Raw genomic sequence first — 19631 nt, 5'->3', positions numbered from 1 at the left:
GTGTGTGTGTGTGTGTGTGTGTGTGTGTGTGTGTGTGTGTGTGTGTGTGTGTGTGTGTGTGTCAGTCAGTCAGTCAGTCAGTCAGTCAGTCAGTCAGTCAGTCAGTCAGTCAGTCTCCACATGCTCCTCTCTCTGCATTGGCCCTCTGAAATGACATAGAATACACAAACATAAGTTAAAATGATCACCCCGAGTACTTTTGCAACAGAGAATCTGTATAACATGAATTACCTTTTGGAGTTGAAGGTTGTCTGTGTTTCTGGTCCTATTTGTTCTCCTGTCTGTGTTTCTGGTCCCATTTGTTCTCCTGTCTGTGTTTCTGAAACCCGCTGTTGTTCTGACTGAACTGGTCCTCCTGATTCTCCACTCCATTCTCTCTGTTCATCCATTCCACTTGGTTTTCCACTCTGCCCTATCTCTTCTCCTCTCTTCTCTCGTCTCTCCTGTCTTTCCACATAGTTCTTTGCTCTGTCCTGTCTCTTCTCCACTCTTTGCAGAGGCTCCGCACTTCTTTCTATCCTCCTGTTTCCTCTGCTCATTCTCCCCTTCTCTGTCCTCATTTTCACACGGCCTGTTTTTCTTTTGAACAAATGAATCCAACGTACTATGTTGATTTTTTTTTTCTTTTTGACATTTTTCACTCTTCAGACAGTCACTGATTTGTTTTTGTTTTTTTCTTCTGTAGGGGGAAATCAAAAGAGGTTGATTAGACCTTATTGATTATATACATAGGCCTTACATTATAAGCCTATGGCCTATGAGAGAGAGACTGTTCTCATCATGATCACTTATTATCTTATTGTTTACACATACACACACTTGCTACGCTATGAGCCTTAGGTTACCAACTCGCGGTGAGATACCGCCAGGGCAACCGGCAAAATGTTTTATCTCGGGAGTCGGACGTTTAGCGTTCCCGTGACCGTCCACAATATATTTTGCCGACCTCCAAGTTTTGCCGTCGCTCTCTCGTCTACTTGAGTGTCACCCGGTCTGACTGCTGTCTGCCGGACTCCATCCGAACGCTCCTCATACGTTCGGCTACTTAGCCTACTGTGTCGACTAAGACCGAAAAATAGTGGATCAATACTGCAAGTTTACACTGTTGGATCGCGTCGATCATTGGTTTAACTTGTTCTGCTTGTAGCATAATATTTAAAAGCTGTCACTCACCTGTCAACTCGCAGTATTGTCTGTGGTCATCTCTTCTGTAAATTTCCCGCGACTTCCGCCGATAGATAACTTCCTGTGGTTTCAAAATAAAAGCTGTCCGGTAGCGGTGTGTTAATATGCTGTTCGGGGCCCACTTTTTTTTTTTTCTCAGAAATTTTTACCGAGGTCCGGACCTCGGTGACCTCATAGCTGGCTACGGCCCTGCCAGCAAGTAGATTATCTCTGTGTTTGACACTTTTGTGCTAAGGATAAGAAACTTATCCTTTATAAATGTATTTCCCCCCCCCATTCTGTACCAAACTCGCACCAAGGTATGACTCCAAAACCTGGGTAACCAAAAAGAATGTCTGTCAAAAGCTTATGCTGTACAGGAAGTAAAAGGTATAAAGTAAGGAGTCTCTGTGGCCTCGGTGAATCCCAAAAAACACGCTCTGCTCTCGCAGGCCCCCTTTCTATTACACTCAGTGTACTTAAAATGTGCCTGCAATAGGTGAACGAGATGACTACACAGCTGTGCAACAGTGTGTACAATCACTGTAAGTAGTGATGATCTGCTCAGGTAACCATTTCATTTTCACAGGACATAAACTGATAGCAACAGCTGAGACTGACAGCAGGATTTATATCCTGACACTGATACGTACATCGTTCTGTATCAGCTTCCTTTGAAATGGAACGGACGGATATGTGTCTGCAGCTGTGCAAATTCCACAGGACTTGTATTCTTGAAGAGAGGATAGTAGTCTTTTAAAGGCATTTATTTGATACACACATCTTTATGACACAGGAGATCAAGCAGAAAGATAGGGGTCCCATGGACAGCTGAAGACATTGAGACATAAATTAAAACGCCAGGTCCATTTGTCTAGTCACTAATAGACGGGACAGCAAGTCAGTCAGTAATGACCCTCTCGCTTGTCTAAATAATAGTGTCATTATATGAAACCATTGTAATGTCAGAAAGTATTTAGTCTCTTGTCTTGTATTGTTACGGTTATGAGAATGGGCTGCGCTAGAATCTCATCAGGTAAAATGTTAAGTATCTGCATCAAATAGAGAGAGAGAGAGAGAGGGGGAAAGGGGGCTTTAAAAACAATTGATAAAAAAGGTATTTTCATGAATCTTTGTATTTTGACTGTCACTATATATTACTATTCTATAATGTAAGATGTTTCATGCTTAATGAAGGGTGACAGATGTAATTTAGCTCCAATAAAGTATTACTATATTCATTTTGAGAAAACAATCAAAGCAGATTGAGAGGATCGTTTTCCTCTCTTGGGATTTTACAATGTGTACTCACAGGTCAGATTTCATGGAAAATCAGCTGGATGGAATTACACCTTGTTAATGTTTAGGGAATGATTGAAGGTGCGGCCAGTTGTCTTCTTGATATGTAGTGTTGGATGGTGCAGTGAGAAGATGTCCTTACTTTTTACTTTTCCTCTACACATGACTAATACGTAATGCCACAACTCTGAATTTGGGAGCTGTGCAAAATGAACTTTCTCTTTGTATTAATTATGTGTTTCCAATATGGTAACTGTGCCAGTGCATTGAGCAAGTCAAAGACTGGATGTGCCAAAACTTCCTACAACTAAATGAGGATAAAACTGAGATAATTGTTTTTGGTGCTAAAAAAGAAAGGTTTAAAGTAATTCAACACCTTCACTCTCTGTCCCTGAAAACCTCAAACAAAGCCAGAAATCTTGGGGTTATTATGGATTCTGATTTACATTTCGACAGTCACGTTAAATCAGTAACAAAATCAGCCTACTATCACCTAAAAAATGTAGCAAGACTTAGAGGGCTCATGTCAGCTCAAGACTTAGAAAAACGTGTACATGCCTTTATTACTAGTAGGCTAGACTACTGTAATGGTCTCCTTGCAGGTCTTCCGAAAAAAACTGTCAGGCAGCTACAGCTTGTTCAGAACGCTGCTGCTAGAGTTCTTACAAAGACCAAAAAATGTGAGCACATTACACCAATTCTTAAATCCTTACATTAGCTCCCTGTATGTCAGAGGATTGATTTCAAAATCCTCCTGCTCACATATAAATCACTACATGGTCTAGGACCGAAGTATATGACTGATATGCTCCCACTACATAAGACTTCTAGACCACTAAGATCTTCTGAGACCAATCTGTTAGTGATTCCCAGAGTAAACAACAATCACGGGAGAGCATCATTTGGTCACTATGCAACAAATGGCTGGAATAAACTTCCTGAAGATGTTAGACTTGCCCCAACTCTGACCACTTTTAAAACTAGACTGAAAACTTTCTGCTAAATCTTTTAATGTCTGCACTGTTTTTAATTATTGCAAATATGTTTTTATTCTCTTTTCTTTCTGTAATGCATTTTTAATTTTTTTTTTATTATTTTCTTTTAATTCTTCTATTTTTTTTTCTTTTTCTTCTCACTTTGTTTTATGATGTGAAGCACTTTGAGTCTGCCTTGTGTATGAAATGTGCTATACAAATAAAGTTGCCTTGCCTTGCCTTGCCTAAAAGGGATTTATCTCATTGAACAAAATGTGTGCAGGTTATAAGACTTGGTTTACTATACATCTTTTTACCCTTTACATTGTACAACAACCACAGATGCAACAAAATATTTATTTGGAAATACAGTCTTAATTCTAACAGAGAAAAAAGTAAATAAACAAACAAACCCAGATTAAATATATATAATAATATAACTGCTGTAACACATAGATTTGAATTTCTCCCATGAAAATTATACCAAAGTACCACAATTCATTTCAATAAGTGTGTCATCTCGGTCACGGTCACCCTTTATGTTGACAATTATAGAGCTGAGATATGTAAGCAGTTTTATTCAGTCAGCTACTGCACTTAGTTAATGCTAATGTATTTGTTGTTGTTGTTTTTTTTAAACTCTCCTGGATATTGGGGAAGCATTATTCTTTATTAAATCATTCTAAGCACAAAGAATTAGGTAGAGGAATATGCAGAATAAGAGTTAGAGGAACTCAGGCAGCAAGAGTTTCCATCCATTTCTTTCTATTTGCTTTTACATAGAACAGTAAAGGTTAAGCTACTCATCATGATTAATATTAACCACAGAGACGGAGAAACTGCACTTATTCAAGTAGTCATGTGAATTTGCTAAAAGTGCTGTGTGCATTAGGTCGTTTCCCCTGCTTTTATAACAGGCTGTTGTACAGGGGAAAGTACTTCTCTCCACTGGCCATATCAAACACACAGACTTTTGGTGCTTGTGCAAAATAATGAGTGCTTTGAGGCAGGCATATTTTAGCCTGAACTAGAAGACATCTAGCTGTTAGACAAAACCCTCCGTCAGTCTTGGTCAGTGTCCTGTCACAGTCCATTTTTAGTTTTACCAAACTGTCTGTTGGGGTTCGTCTGACTTTGCTGACATGGCCTTTGTTCTGTGGACTGCTATATCAAAAAGAGCAGGGGGTAGAGTAATGCGGCTCCCTGAGAGGTGAGCCTTTTAACCTCAACACAATAAAGTGAGGCATCACAATTCAAAGGGGCGCTCTACAGTCTGTTCACAGTAATCTGTTCAGTCATGTGTCACTGTCACCCACATTCTTTGTGCCATCACATTTCTGTCTTGTCGTAAATACTTCAATCACAGCATGTCTCCCCTCGAGGAATAGCACTTTCTTGAACCAAAGCGGAGGCCAGGGCAGTTTCACATTCCAGCCAACAGCTCATCCATCAGACTGAGCAATAATGGCACCTTCTGTGTCCTAAGAACAGTTTTCATAAGACAGACTTGACTTTGTGTGAAGAACAACAGTCCATCAGAAACTTCCAGTGTTGCACGTCTGTTCCATGTGTGTCTGTAAAAATTGGAATCAATATTTTGTGCAGCTATTGCTCACCATAGACTACAAATATGGATGAAGCAAGGTGTGATATCACCCATGGGTTTGCACTGGAGGAAGCAGTTGCGGCATACCATGCCATCTTTTCTGTTTGGAGCAAGGACCTTCCAAATAATGAGTGGAGGATGTTTGCTTTTACTTTCTGGAAAAACCGCCCACAACCTTAAAGAAAACTGCAGAATGTCATAGAACAAATATTTAAAGTAAAGTAAGTAAAGTTTATGGTGACTGACTCTGCCATAACAACCATAATTTGGGCACATTGTTATAAGCAGTGTGATAGTTGCCTGCAAGTCGAATGTAACTTAAGATAACTTGGATGCTTGCCTCATCCCTGCACTGTGGTTCAAATTTATTATAAAAGGTTCTGCTTGACGGCATCAATGCGTTATCATTCGGTTCTCGTGTCAGAGCAGTGCGCTACAGATGAATGGCTTTACATACAACAAAAGGTCATCTCCCCCCGAGAAAGGATATGACGGTCGAAGCCAAAACTTCACTTTCAAAAACACTGACAAATTAAATTATTTGCATACTTACATAAACTTGGCATAAATAGGAAGAAAGCTTTTTTTTACCCTATGTGTCATGATGAGGAATGCATACAGTATTAATCGAGTGAAGCGTAGCATTAGGTTGTTTTTCTTTTTTGCTGTCCTGGCCTCATTAATGAGAGTGCAAAATGCTGCCCCATGTCATTACTCAGTTCAGGAAACCTCAAACTGAACGTGTATTTTGAGGAGATTCTAGATGATGACAGTGAGTACTTTGTCAGATGAATATAAGTATTTGTGTTTGTGCCTGTGCTTCAGTGGGGTAACCTTCAAACAAAGAGTGGTAAATCTCAGATTGGATATGTGACTCATTGGCATAACTCATTAAATCACAGTGTAAAATGTGTCTGGCCACACTAAAAAATAATTTCACCCAAGGGCGATAGTGCCTTGCATTATGCAAAATAGTCAAATCAATAAGTGCACCACACGTATGGACGTGCTTGCTGTTGTCATGAACTAAACTATAGCCATATACGTTTGATTTACTTGCTGAGCTTGTGAGACTTTGAAAATATATATATATAGCTTGAAATAAGTTGATATCTTTCTCTACAAAGCCTCTCTTTTACCAATGGATGCAAAGTTTACCTCACACTCTGATAAATTACTCTTTGCATGAAACACACTCCTAAATCGAAGATTTAAACAAGTGATTTTCCAATTTAGTACAATAACATTCAGTGAGCGTTCCCATTCTGAACCTGATATTTAATCCACGTAAATAATAGAGCCTATCCCTAGGCCAATAATTTATTTTCTTATCCACACATGATAATCATGCGTAGTCACAACTTGAGGGCCCATTTTCCCTCCCCCTCAGCAGTTAAGTCACTTTTCATTCCCCTGGGATTAAGTGGTTGGCAGCTTTATTAACTTTAAATATTCTGGACCACTGCACCATAACCTCCATAACAAACATTTTCCTTTTCTTTTGGTCTTAACTTGGTAAACAAGAAAGCCTTTGACTTCCCTTGTGGCTTTTATGAGCAGAAAAAAATGAAGTTAATTAAAGTAAGTAATCAGTACTTTTTGTTGAGAAAAGCAGTTATTGTTTGGTTTCACATGCTTCAGGGTGTCCTTTCTACAAAAGGATAGAGTTCTATATCTACAGAGACAAGGGAGCTAAAGTGTAAGGAGGGGGAAAAACTGCAAAAATGACATTGAATCCCCGCCATCCCCCTTATTATGCCCATTTCAACAGTATACAAAATAGCTGGTTCAAGGATAGTATGAAAGTTTGAAAGAAAGAGACAGCAGATGATCTTAGTTGTGTTTCTTTGGACAGAAATTGATTGAAGAGGTCCCCCATGTTCTGTTAATATCCTCTTTGACTGATAGCTTGCACAGCAGACAGCAGCTTAGTAAGGCAAAGCCTCTTATTTTCTTGTGAATTGCTTGCTCTAGAATTGATAACCTGCATTAAAATTCATTAGACTGCTAACAACATGAACATTTGCATAAATTAGTTGTTTTCTTTTCATTTATGTTTGACCAGCCGTGCCTGTGGGAATACAAAAACATAGCTGAAAACACTTGCATTTGTGTTTCAGGATGCATCTGTCGACTAACTGGTATTACTGCTGAGATATGTTAAAATGTAAGACTATAGGGTGTGTATATCTGTGTCATTCTCAGTATTTGAAGATGACAAATTTGTTTTTCAGTGTATTGCAAGCTTGAACACTTGTGTAAGTTTAGCAATGAAGGAGGTAGGCAGTTCAATAAAATTAAAAGCAGAAAAATCTTAATTCCCTTGAATCCAAAGTATGGTATATCACACCTGCATGTATGCTATTCTGAGAAGTGGAAGCATTGTGAATTATTGGTTGTGCAACAGTTCGGAAAAAACAAGCAAAAAGTCCTTTTAGTGCTATTTATGTTCATGAATGGGGAAATTAGCAGCCATGTTCAAAGTGACACATTGATGGTACAAAACAGTAAATTTAGCAGGGGAGCTTGGCTCAGCCCTGCAAAAACTTGATATGCATTAATTTAGCCTTGGCCTCACATCTGGTCCGTCCTATTACACTGATTATTGCTTCCTATTAATCTTGTGCTGAGATTAAGGTTTGAACTTCTCTAATAACTATAATATGTCTCTCCATATGTTCTATTTAACAGCCTGATTCCAATCCAAAAGCTGCATTTACTCTTGAGTGGTCTAGTACCAGTTCTTTTTAGACGGTAGCTTTGAGGCAGTTTTTTTTAATAGTATCTCAGAGATCATCTTATATTCCTTATAAATCATACTTGAATACCATATCTTCAAATAAATCATCATTTACCCTGTCTTCATATGCATAACTGAAATGCAAAGAAGTGGTTTACCTGTTGTTCCACTAACTTATTCTCTTCACAAACACCACTTCAACACAACACAGAGCTTTCTACAGTTACTGGGGTGTCTTCCTGGTTTTAGCAGCTGTCCCTCATCTACGTTCCACAGAACTTCATCCAAATGTATTATTATTTTGTGTGTTTTTACTTCGGAAGTTTCTCTCCATCTGTAGAATCACTCTCCACCTGAACTGTTGTGCCAGAGGGGTCGCTGTTTTACAAAAAATACGTCTTATTAAAGGCCGTTCAATGAGATATCTGGTTGCAAACTCAAAGCAATCAGATAAACTGAAGTCTATGCTACTACATCAAATTACTGCATACCTATCTATTTTAGTATTGCATGGTTTCAGCATTGGTATCAAGATATTTAGTATCCTGGCAACACTATTCACTTCAGAAAATCCTCATTTGATTTTACGTGTGAAAAATGCTCCTCTCACCGATTAATTTCAATGTATTAAGTGTAATTTATTCTTTTAAAGGACCTAACAAAACAAAAATTGGATTCAGGTTGTGTTCCTCTAATCTGCAGGCAGGGCTGTTTAGTGACCTGTATCAACATCATACCTTCCATTATGGCTCTGTTTTGCCATTTATGTGGTGCAACATTTTTGAGTGGATATTTTTGATAAATTAGATGGATGACTAGACACAAAACAGGAAATGTGTGTAGAGAAGGAAGAGTGACATAAAATAAAATTCCCTGACATGGCAAGGCAGTTACTTTACTTTATATCATGAAGCAGTGAAATGACAGATTATTTATATCCAGTCCAGTCCAGTGGAGAGAAGCTCGTATACAATTAGCTTGTGACATTCAATGATACATTAAGTTGTATCCCTTGTTTGCTGGCAGATTTAATCATATCTGTTACATATATTCATGAAACAGTGGACATTTTACAGTAAATGTTCTTAATTTTCAGTGCTTTTATATGAAATAACCTGCAGCATAAAGATAGCACTGCTGTTATTATCGTGTCTTAAGCTTGTTTACTTAAAGTGCATCAAATGATTGACACAGTTTAATCCATGCATGCTTAACAGTCTCAAACACGCCCACTTCTCCTGGCAGGAGCTCTGAGCAAAGCCCTCACACAAGAATTGAAAATGCATATCAATAAAAAATATTTTTGTGAACAAATAAGAATGAACATCTTGTCTGCCTCTGTGCTTTTTTATTAGAGATTACTCTGTGGATTAATTAAATTACCTTATTAGTAAAGTAATGTTTCATTATTACCCTAAAGTACATATGGACCAAAAGTGAAGAGAGTGCTTCTCATTACTTTTGTTAATGGCATATGAGCTGTAATTGAAACAAGTAGTACTGCTCTTCACTTTGGGGCGGGGCTGTTAATGTTATTTGAGGGGAGCAGAATGAAGGACACATGCAATCTTTGTGATTAGCTTTCATTATTCTAAAAGCCGAACTAGCGTGTACCAAAGCTTACGTTAATGCTGTGTTGAACTACTCTTCGCTCCAATCATTTCTTCAATGCTCGGCCAAAGGCACTGTAATTTTGCATTCTGTTAATTCTTTATTTATGAGACACCCGGGCCTCCTGCAAATATTTTTTTTGCATTTACCATCTAAATTTTACAGATTGGAGTGAGACTTTGTTCAGTGACAGTGAAAGAAAGGAAGATTTGGTTGCACGGTATGCTGATACTAAAAAACTATTACTATACCCTGCCATTGTAAATGGTACGATGCCCCATTTCTTAAAGTACCGGTAAGTTAAAGTTAAAGACAGTGTTTTTAATAAGAGCCAAACATTTCGTCAACACGGAGCATTTTTCACAATCTATGTGTTTGATTTTGCAGGTATAGATTTTTGAAAGAAGGCAGCCACTTCTTGTCATTTACTCTGAGCTTTTTCATTGGCTACCGTTCGACGCAGTATACAATGTTAATTTGTTGCAATAACATCTTTAGGTCGTTTGAGCAGCTGCTTATGTAAAGCGCAAAGGACCCAGCTGATGCAATAAGTACTTACTGAAGCACAGAACCACTAACCAAATTTCCTCTCTGCTGGAAATGCAATATGTAACAGTTGTCATTTCCAATTACTCAGACTGAGTAGGTGGCAGGTGATTGACCCTGTAAAGATATTTTGTGCCTGAAGACGTGTGAAACCAGCCAAAAACAATAATAATGGACAGCCTGTTGTGGTCTGCTTCTGTCTAGGATGTTTCTGCTGCATTGGAGTGATCTTTGCTTGTGTGGCACATAGTGAGTGGTTGCTTGTGTTTAACTGATCCTATGGAAGATCCTATGGAGATTCTTTATTAATATTTTCTTAGATAAATATTTTATTGCCATTCTCAGATCTGAGATACAGGGAATCCCTTGTGAACACGTATAAAACGAGGAATAATATTAGTAAGTGTAAAAGTGTTTGTGCAAGCAGAATGTATTAACATATGTGAAGGATGAATCAGGGTACCAAAACCAGTCTATGGTTTTGGCACTGATACATGGAGTATGTTTGTTCTGGCAGTGAATCACCAGGGTTTGTTTTGTGTTTTTAGAAATTAATTTAGAAATTAAGTGCTGTTTGGGTCCATGCTGAAGCCTACAGAGTGTATTTCTGCAGATATAACCATCTAAAAGGGCCTCTTCCCAGGTATCATATTAGATTCTAATAAAACAAGATGATTTGATATCAAATAACGGTAGCCTATTGGATAGAATTTTTTACGAGTACTGTACAGGGAATCAAGCACATATCCATAATAACACTTAATCCATTTTAAGAAAGACATAAAGCAAGGAATAACTGGATGTAATTAAATGAATAATGATGTTGTTGTTGAAATTTCCACAACTAATGCTGAAAGTCTGATGTCGGTTGGTTGCAGCTGCTGTAATCTTTGATCTGCTGCATCAAATTTGGCAACAATTATTTTGTCCTGCGTGCTTAGACCCAGGCACTTCTCATAGATAATTTATCAATTCAAGTGCTTTGGCTTCAGCTAAGAGTTGTGTGTGCACACAAGTAAACAAGTGTATTCTCAGATACTATTGGCTTTCACACTGTGAAGTTTCCTGATGGCTATCAGGAAACTTCACTTGGTGCTCTAATTGATTTGGATCAATTACAGCTGACTCCTGGTTGTCATCAAGAAGAAAAGATCAATATTCTAACCCGTTCCAAGAGAGGTCAAAAGCATTTTGCACATAATCTGTGCTGCAGATGTGTAGCATGGCCATTCAGAAGATGCTTGTCAAATGAATACTTAACAGGTTACAGTTTAAAACAAATTAGGTTAAATAGAAAAATACCAAAAGAAGCTTTTTTATATAGCCTCTGTGCTGTGTAAAAATAACCAATAAGATTGAATTTGACCTGTTCAGTCACATGTTAATTTCAAGTTAAAACAACCTAATGTTTGTCAGAAAGGAACCACAGTGGCTGATATTAGTAACTTCATTAGGAACGCTCATTAGAGAGACAAATTAAGACGTCATTAATCAGCTTAAGCTTTAACAACAAATGGAAATCAGCGATTGTTAGACTAGAACTTTGGCCTTAGGTGTAAACTAGATGAGGATAAACATCAAGTAGCATCCATTATAGGCCATGCAGATGGATATCAGAACACTGAAACCAAGTGAGCTGAAAATGACCTTGAATGGAGGATGTTGTAATGGATCACTCTCTATATAAGTAGTCATTTGTGCTCTGTAGATGAACATTAAAAGGACAAAACTGTGCCGTTTAGTACTGTACCATGCTAGAAATGACTAACCGACAACACATTACTGATTTTTACTGCTGGAATCATAGCAGAGGCAGGGTCAAATTGTTGGCATTTTATATTTTTGCAACATGAGCACCATTTAGACACGAAAAAAGCATCACATTAGTTCAAGCAGCACACAGGAGGCTTTATGTGCTTTCTGTGTGCTGCTGTCACCTGACTATCTGAAGATAAAAAGAAACACCAATCGCATTCAATTGATCATCCTTTAAACATGGTGATCCATTTGATTTGAGCTGTGTTCTCCTTGTATACCCATCGGTTCCAAACTGCTTCATGCTGATGCCACACAGCCGACCTTTGATCTTGGGTGCTTTCCCCCAAATTACACAGAAGTTCCACAAAAACCCTTGTAAATATGACACAGGTCTGTACATTCATAGTTTACATTGTTAGAGATAGAGCATTGCTGAATGCTTAGTGAATGTTTTTGGCACAGCCAAACTTAGAAAAGGACTGAAAGCACAAGGAAATGGTTAGCGTAGCTTCCTTTCCAAATCTCCAAAAGCAAGGGAAATGTATTTATATAGCAACAAGGCAATTCAAAGTGCTTTACATAAAACATTAAAAGCATCAGGACAATATGCAAGAGCAACACTCTACAGAAGTAAATTAAAATGCAATTAAAAAAGCCAAGAGAATTGAAAATTTAAATTCTAAAGATGGAATATGACAGGTATAGAATAATAGGAATAAAAGTTAGAAGCAGTGTAAAACAGAAAAGCAGGCAGGCGCACAGCAGACAACTTCACACCTAAATGAATTTATGTGGTGGAGACGTACTAGGGACCATCTGTTTTGCGCACATACTACAGCTGGCAAAAATTATGGATTTAACATGTTTGTGCATCAAGTTATTGTTGCAGCTGGGTGACTTATTAGCTCAACTGAGAGGTTAATGTCACATTGTCTTAGTGGTATCAGATGCGTTTACACTGTACTAGTTTTTCAAGTAGGAGTACAAGTTCATGAGCACAACATCGGACCCAAAACCCCCCCACACACAAAAACTGCATAAAATCCATGCAGGAACTAATGCAAGAACTATAAAACACTTGCACTTCCAGCAAAAAAATGTCGGTCAACAGCAATTATGAAGAATTATGATACATGTTTGTATAAGTCATTATAAAGTGCTGTATAATGTGTTATGATTAGAGATGCTTATTTTGAATTTTGACACTGACTGTTTTGCAGGCGAACCCGATGCCAGGTTAAATCCATACTTTATCGCCAGTTGCAGTGTATTGCACTGCACAATCCAGTGCGGCAACATTGCACAACTTTCAAATTAATAGCAAATTATTTTGCGGACCCTGTCAGTGCCGCAGACCCCTGGGTCCCTAGTCCTCACTTTGAGAATCACTGCGCTATGCCATACAGTTGATGAAGTTTCTGATGAAAGAATTCAATGAGCAACGTGTTGAAGCCGTCGCACTGGTGATCAGCAGAGAATCTCGACTACGCCAAGTGGTTTCTATCCACAGTGGTTAAGTGAATAGAGAAAAAGGACCTGGTACCAAAAGTGAGTCAAGTTGAACCAAACCATGCAGTGTAAATGAGGCAATCGACATTCACTGGGTGCTAGATTTAAAGCAATAAGCAGACTAACTCGAGAACATGCTCTCCCTCATATGAACGCCTACACAAAGACACTCATAAATACAAACTCCCACACAGACGACCAGTTCCACACAGAATTACAGCTGTAGCACAGCTTATATCAGAAATACTGACATACTGTAATGTCGCACATATTTTCAGCAAACAAAGGCGGTAAAGAAAATGTTGCAATATGAAAGAGATGGAAAAACCATTATATTCATTCTGAATGTCCGATAGGCAATCTCTACTTACCTGACCAACATTAATAACCTTTTTAAAGTGTTAAATCTAGCGAATCTAGTGATTTGGGAAAGTGTATTTTTCACCTATAATAACAATGCACAACACTACTTTTCAAATATATAAATATACATTTGAAAAGTAGTGTTGTATGATGCCAAAGAGTTTAGTAATGGCTGTGCTACTACTGACAAAATAACTTAGCAATACAACATCTTACTTGTTTGAAAGGTTAGAGAACCACCCAGTGAAATATAGCCACTATACCATCTACCAACAGAAACATTAGAAATACTAAGTTTATCATTTCCAACGAGTAAATATTGATTTGGCCTTGACAGTGAGGTGAGTTCCTTCCACAGTGGTCAGATAATTGGCATTAATGTGTTGTTGAGGCCAGAGTAGCGAAAACGAGTTTCAACATAAATTGACCTTTTCTGAAAGAGGTAGAACTCAATTGACACTTATCAGCACATTTTGTTTAGTCTGCCGGACCTAATTCAGAGTTTGGAGAAAACTAAAGAGACCATGACACGTTGTCATTCATTTGTGCAATGCACAAATGCAATAACTATGGTATGATTTTGACAATTTGGGTAAATTTTGGGAAGCGACAGTTTAGTATTTATTTATTACTACCCTGCTCAAGAAAATCTAGATTCCAAATGATACTTACATTTGCAACTAAAATGCATAGCAAACAATTAACAGTGCCTGCATTAATAAAAAGAAAAGTAGGACTGCCACGTCAGGAAGTCACTCCAGAGTCTTACTGCAAATTAAAATAACCACATAAAAGAAATAAATGAAAACTACAAGGTTCTTTTTTCAGTAAAATTATTCTACATTTTCTCAAGTCAAGTAAAGCATTTATAGCAGTGTGAAGTCGGCATTGAAAACACAGTATAACTTACTTTTCCTCTCCAATGAAGTTCAAAATGTAAAGTAAACTGGTTTCTGGCCTCCAGATGATTTCCAGAAAAAAATACTTGTTTCTTCTCCACAGAGTTGGTCAGCACTCATTGCAATTTTGAATTCTGTTTACTTTGTGTAACAATGGATCAAATGATTGTGTAATGTGGGGTCACCTGTAGTTATGAACCCACAAAAAATAATAACCCCTATGATGCTGTTTCCATGGAGCTTTACAGCGTCTTTTAGCATTGTTTTGGTTTTCGGTTCGACAACTTTTGTGTTAGATTAGAATAAATAAGATATGCCACGCATCAGTTTTGGTGATTATTAGTTGGTGAGATTAGTGTAGCTCAGTTTCAGTATAAATGAAAGAGAGAAAGGCAAAAAGAAACAAGCAAACTGACACCATAAACTGCTACAACACTCACAAAAAAAGAAAAACTCACCACTCTCATAACATTATTAATAGTAGCTATTTTTCAGTGGGAAAAGCTCTATTCAAGACATATGCAACCTGCTGAGGACCAAATGACAAATTTGGCAATTAGCTGCTGAACAAATTGGAGCATTTAGCAGCTAAAGAGACAGATTTCTCTCAGTAGTTGGTGGAGACCAAAAACAGAGCTAAAAGAGACTGAATATTGGACTGAATTCTCTTGCGAGCTAGCCAGAAATATGGCTCCAAATGAATTATAATGATGTTCCATATCTGCTGGATGTATTAAGAAGCAACCATTTGCAAACAAGGTGACAGATTAAATTGGTCAATCATGGCACACTTGATCTAACCTGAAAAGGCTATTCTAGAATTTAGGCTTAGAATGGAGTGTTGCCTTTGACTAGAAATGTGTTTCAGGAGGAAGTGTCTGCACATGATGGTCCTCATGAAAACACTGCCTTATACTTCAATTGGATATGCATAGACATTCAGGCTCCTTGTAGATTGGCTTAAAGGAGACATATTATGCTCATTTCTGCTTGTTGACATGGGTCTTTGATGTCTAAATGGAATGATAGTAACATGCTTTGGTCGAAAAAACCCAAGGATTGAGCACAGCAGGGTTCTCAACATACCAGTTTCACAGCCCTGCTTTCAGCGGCCGGATTCAGTGACTTTCCCTTTAAATGCTAATGAGCTACTGCGTGCGCCGCCCAAACGGTCTTGGCACCACCCACCTCTTCCTGCCGGGCGTAAGACGTGAGGACGCCATTTTGTAACCATAACAACGGTTGATTCGGGGGAGAAATGGCTGCCGGACTCGCCACCGAGAATCCTGCCCGTATACAGGCAATCGAACCGGGCCGGAATGTCGGGACCCGTGCCCTCAGACCCGGGCGAAAAGCCCTTGCAGCTCAGTCACGCTCCGGCCGGTCCAGGTCCGCGCCAAGCCACAATTACGCACCGCGAAGCCGGACTTCTGCTCCGCCGCAGACCCGTAGACCCTCGGACGCGTTGCGGGGAATCCAGACGTTAAATAGAGACCTCAACCACGCCGAACTGTCGGGACTCTCACCGTCAGAGCTTGCTGAAAAGCCCTCGGACATCGGTCAAACACCGGCCCGCCCAGCCCCACGCGAGTCCACACAGGCGGACTCTCCGTCGAACGCGAAACGCCAAGACGCGCAGCACGCAAACCAGCCGGGAGACAGACAGCTGAACACGGCCGAACTCGGGCCACTTGTGCCCACAAGGCTGTGTGAAAAGCCCATGCACCTCACCCAAGCACCGGCCGGTCCAGCTCCGCGCCGCGCCACAATGACGCACCGCGAAGCCGGACTTCTGCTCCGTCCGTAGACCCGTAAAACACTCGGACGCGTCGCGGGGATTCCCGCAGGTAAATAGACACAAGAACCCAGCCGAACTCTCGGCCCTGATGCCCCCAGACCATGGTGAAAAGCCCGCGGTCCTCACTAACACACAGGCCCGCCCAGGTCCACAAGAGTCCACACAGGCGGACTCTCCGTCGAACGCGAAACGCCAAGACGCGCCGCACGCAAACCAGCCGGGAAACAGACAGCTGAACACGGCCGAACTCGGGCCACTTGTGCCCCCAAGGCTGTGTGAAAAGCCCGTGCAGCTCACTTAAGCACCGGCCGGTCCAGCTCCGCGCCACGACACAATTACGCACAGCGAAGCCGGACTTCTGCTCCGTCCGTACACATGTAAAACCCTCGGACGCGTTGCGAGGATTCCCGCAGGTAAATAGACGCAAAAACCCAGCCGAACTCTCGGCCCTGATGCCCCCAGACCATGGTGAAAAGCCCGTGGTCCTCACTAAAACACCGGCCCGCCCAGGGCCACAAGAGTCCGCACCGGAGAACCGGGAACTCTGCCGGTAACCCCCCTGATTATAGGCTCAAAACCCCGGCCGAACTCTCGGGCCTGACGGACTCATGGCGAGCTCCAGACGACCCCGGCACCAGGCGGCCCCGTGGACCCATATGAGGACCCGTGCATTCGATGACAGAGCAGCAGTGCTTGGCTTTCGGCTTGTACATGGTGGCGGTTAGGCTGTCGAGTACAAGTGAAGCGAGTAAGAAAAAATGGCGGATCCTTGTTCAGGTAGCCGGCGTAATGTGGGCGGGGATATGCCATGAATATGCAATGACTATGCAAGAATATGCAAAAGACCGGATTGTGACGTCACAATACGGTCAAAATCCAAACGGCTCGTTTAGAGACTAAATTCCTGACTCTGCCAGTTACTAAATATTGACTTAGTTGTCAAAACTCATGTTTAAGGGGTCGGGAGACACCCCGGATATGCAAATATACAAACTAAAGCAAGGAAAAAGTCAGTTTTGCATAATATGTCCCCTTTAATATTAATAATAATGGAAAAGTTGCAATTAGAAGGTGTTAAAACACTTGCTTCACAGTGACTCATAAGTTCAAAGGACTGTGATTATATGATTAACAGTACAAACAGTAACAATGTTTTTTCAGCAAGTCCCAACTCCCGTACAGTTTTTTCTGGTTTTATTTTTAAATAAATAGTTAGTAAAGTTTAGATGTTTCGTCAGTTAGTTGAAAGGAGTTGATTTAGTTAAATCAAAAGAAGTTGTTGGCTAAATCTTCATAACAGCAGGGATACTGGATCCTAACAGCCTCATTCAAACAGCAACATCTTGGAGACTACTCTGGAGTATATTATCCTCATTCAAAGGGCATATACTCCAGAGTATAGTCTCCAAGATTTTAATGGGTTGTTAATAAAATTGTTTATCCAGTCCATCCATCCATTATCTGTAACTACTTATCCTGTTCAGGGTCTTGGGGGGGCTGGAGCCGATCCCCGCTGACATTGGGCAAAGGCAGGGTACACTCTGGCCAGGTCTATCACAGGGCTGATGCATACAGACAGAAAAGCATTCACATTCACAACATTTGGTAATTTAATGTCATCAATTATCCTATCTTGTGTCTTTGGACTGTGGGAGAAGCCAGAATACCTGGAGAATACCCAAGCTGCCACAGGGAGAACATGCAAACCTCAAACAGCAAGTATTATTTAGTATTCACTGGAAGTAGGTATTTTACTGTGTTTTCAAAATGGTACATATTAATACAAATGCAATTGAATGTATATGACTATAGAGACATTTCAATTGTTTTAAAACCGTGAAGAAGTACAAGATCACAGAGAGAAGATGACTGAGAAGAGGAGAGAGATGTTTTTAGTGTAAGCTGAAAAAAAGAGTACAGCGAGATGAGTGTTGACAGAGAGGGAAGATTGAAATAAGAGAGTTATGAGCCTTTGTCACAGGCGCTGATAACAGGTTACTATGCACAAGCAGACCTGCCAAGTGTTCAGTTGCTGTGAACTTCAAGTCACAATAGCAAGTACACTAGTTTATAGTGTTAAGACTTTAATTGGTTTATTCTGGTCTACTGAAACTTAAGAAGCAAATGCATAATCCATCCATCCATTATCAACCACAGTTTCCCCCTATTCCCTATTCTTTTACACGGGGTCACATACTATATGTGGCATTGTTGTAATCTAGTTCATGGTGGAGGAATAAAATACTAACATATTATATATTTGTCATCAAAAGTAATGTATTTTAGACCTTTCAGATGAATTTAGCATAATATATATATTGGTTCTTGTTGAATCCACTGTTGTCAATAATGGGCAGGTTTGAGTGATGTGAAACATTTGGCTATGTAGCATTAAATTTAATGCTCAATTCAGGATTGATTCCGATCTGCTTTTGGCACGCCATCACTTTTCAAGGCTATAAATATATATATATAAATCAATACCAGTGTAAAATAGACATTTTGACGAAAAGAACATTCCTTTTAGAGCATTCGCTGCTGAGTTTGGAATGCATTTCTTTCCATTGTGCCTCAACTCCAGTGCTCCTGCTGGCTCAGTCAAGCTGGACGCACACCAAATGTACTGTATTGTCTCAGGGAACTGCTGACAAGTTTCCATGTAAGCTCAGAAAAAAGTTGCATGTAGTTGAGTTTGAGACAAGGGACTGGGAAGGGCAAAGTGCCATCTAATTTCAGGGTTTTCAGATTCATTCCTACACCACTCTATGCAGACTGGGCTTATCCCTTGGCATGTTCAATCGTCCAAGATGTTTGAAGTACTTGTAATATATCTATTATTGTGTCCAATTATATTTGTTACAATCTCTATAATTAGAGAAAGAATACAGTGCAGGATGGCTGGGTATTATTAACAAAGTGTCATGTGCGCAATCTGTCACTATTCACATCATCAGCTCCCCTGTGGGACTTCAGTGTTCCCACACAATGCCACGTTTCAGGCCCAAGACTTATTTCCAAGCTCTAATTTATTCTATTTGTCCTTTTCTGTTCAGTAGAAGTACCTCATGATATGCTGATCCATAACACACCTTGACACCGCTACATCACGTCCACAGCACTTAGTGATTGAATGTTGAATGTACAGATGTAGAATGAATTGAATGTACCTTCCTAGCATATATCTTATATAATCTTATATCTTATCTTATATATGAGAGGTCTGGCAGTCCTTGTAGCATGGACATTTAAATTCAGAATAGAAGTGTACTGAGTAGTTCCTGTGCATATGCCAATGAGACACAGTCTTGGACATTATTAATAATATTTTAGATATTACAAAGTCTATAATGAAGTGCTGCCTTTA

This window comes from Eutrigla gurnardus (genome assembly GCF_963514095.1).
Source record: "Eutrigla gurnardus genome assembly, chromosome: 10".
Lineage (NCBI taxonomy): Eukaryota > Metazoa > Chordata > Actinopteri > Perciformes > Triglidae > Eutrigla > Eutrigla gurnardus.
Note: the sequence above shows the minus strand (reverse complement) of the source record.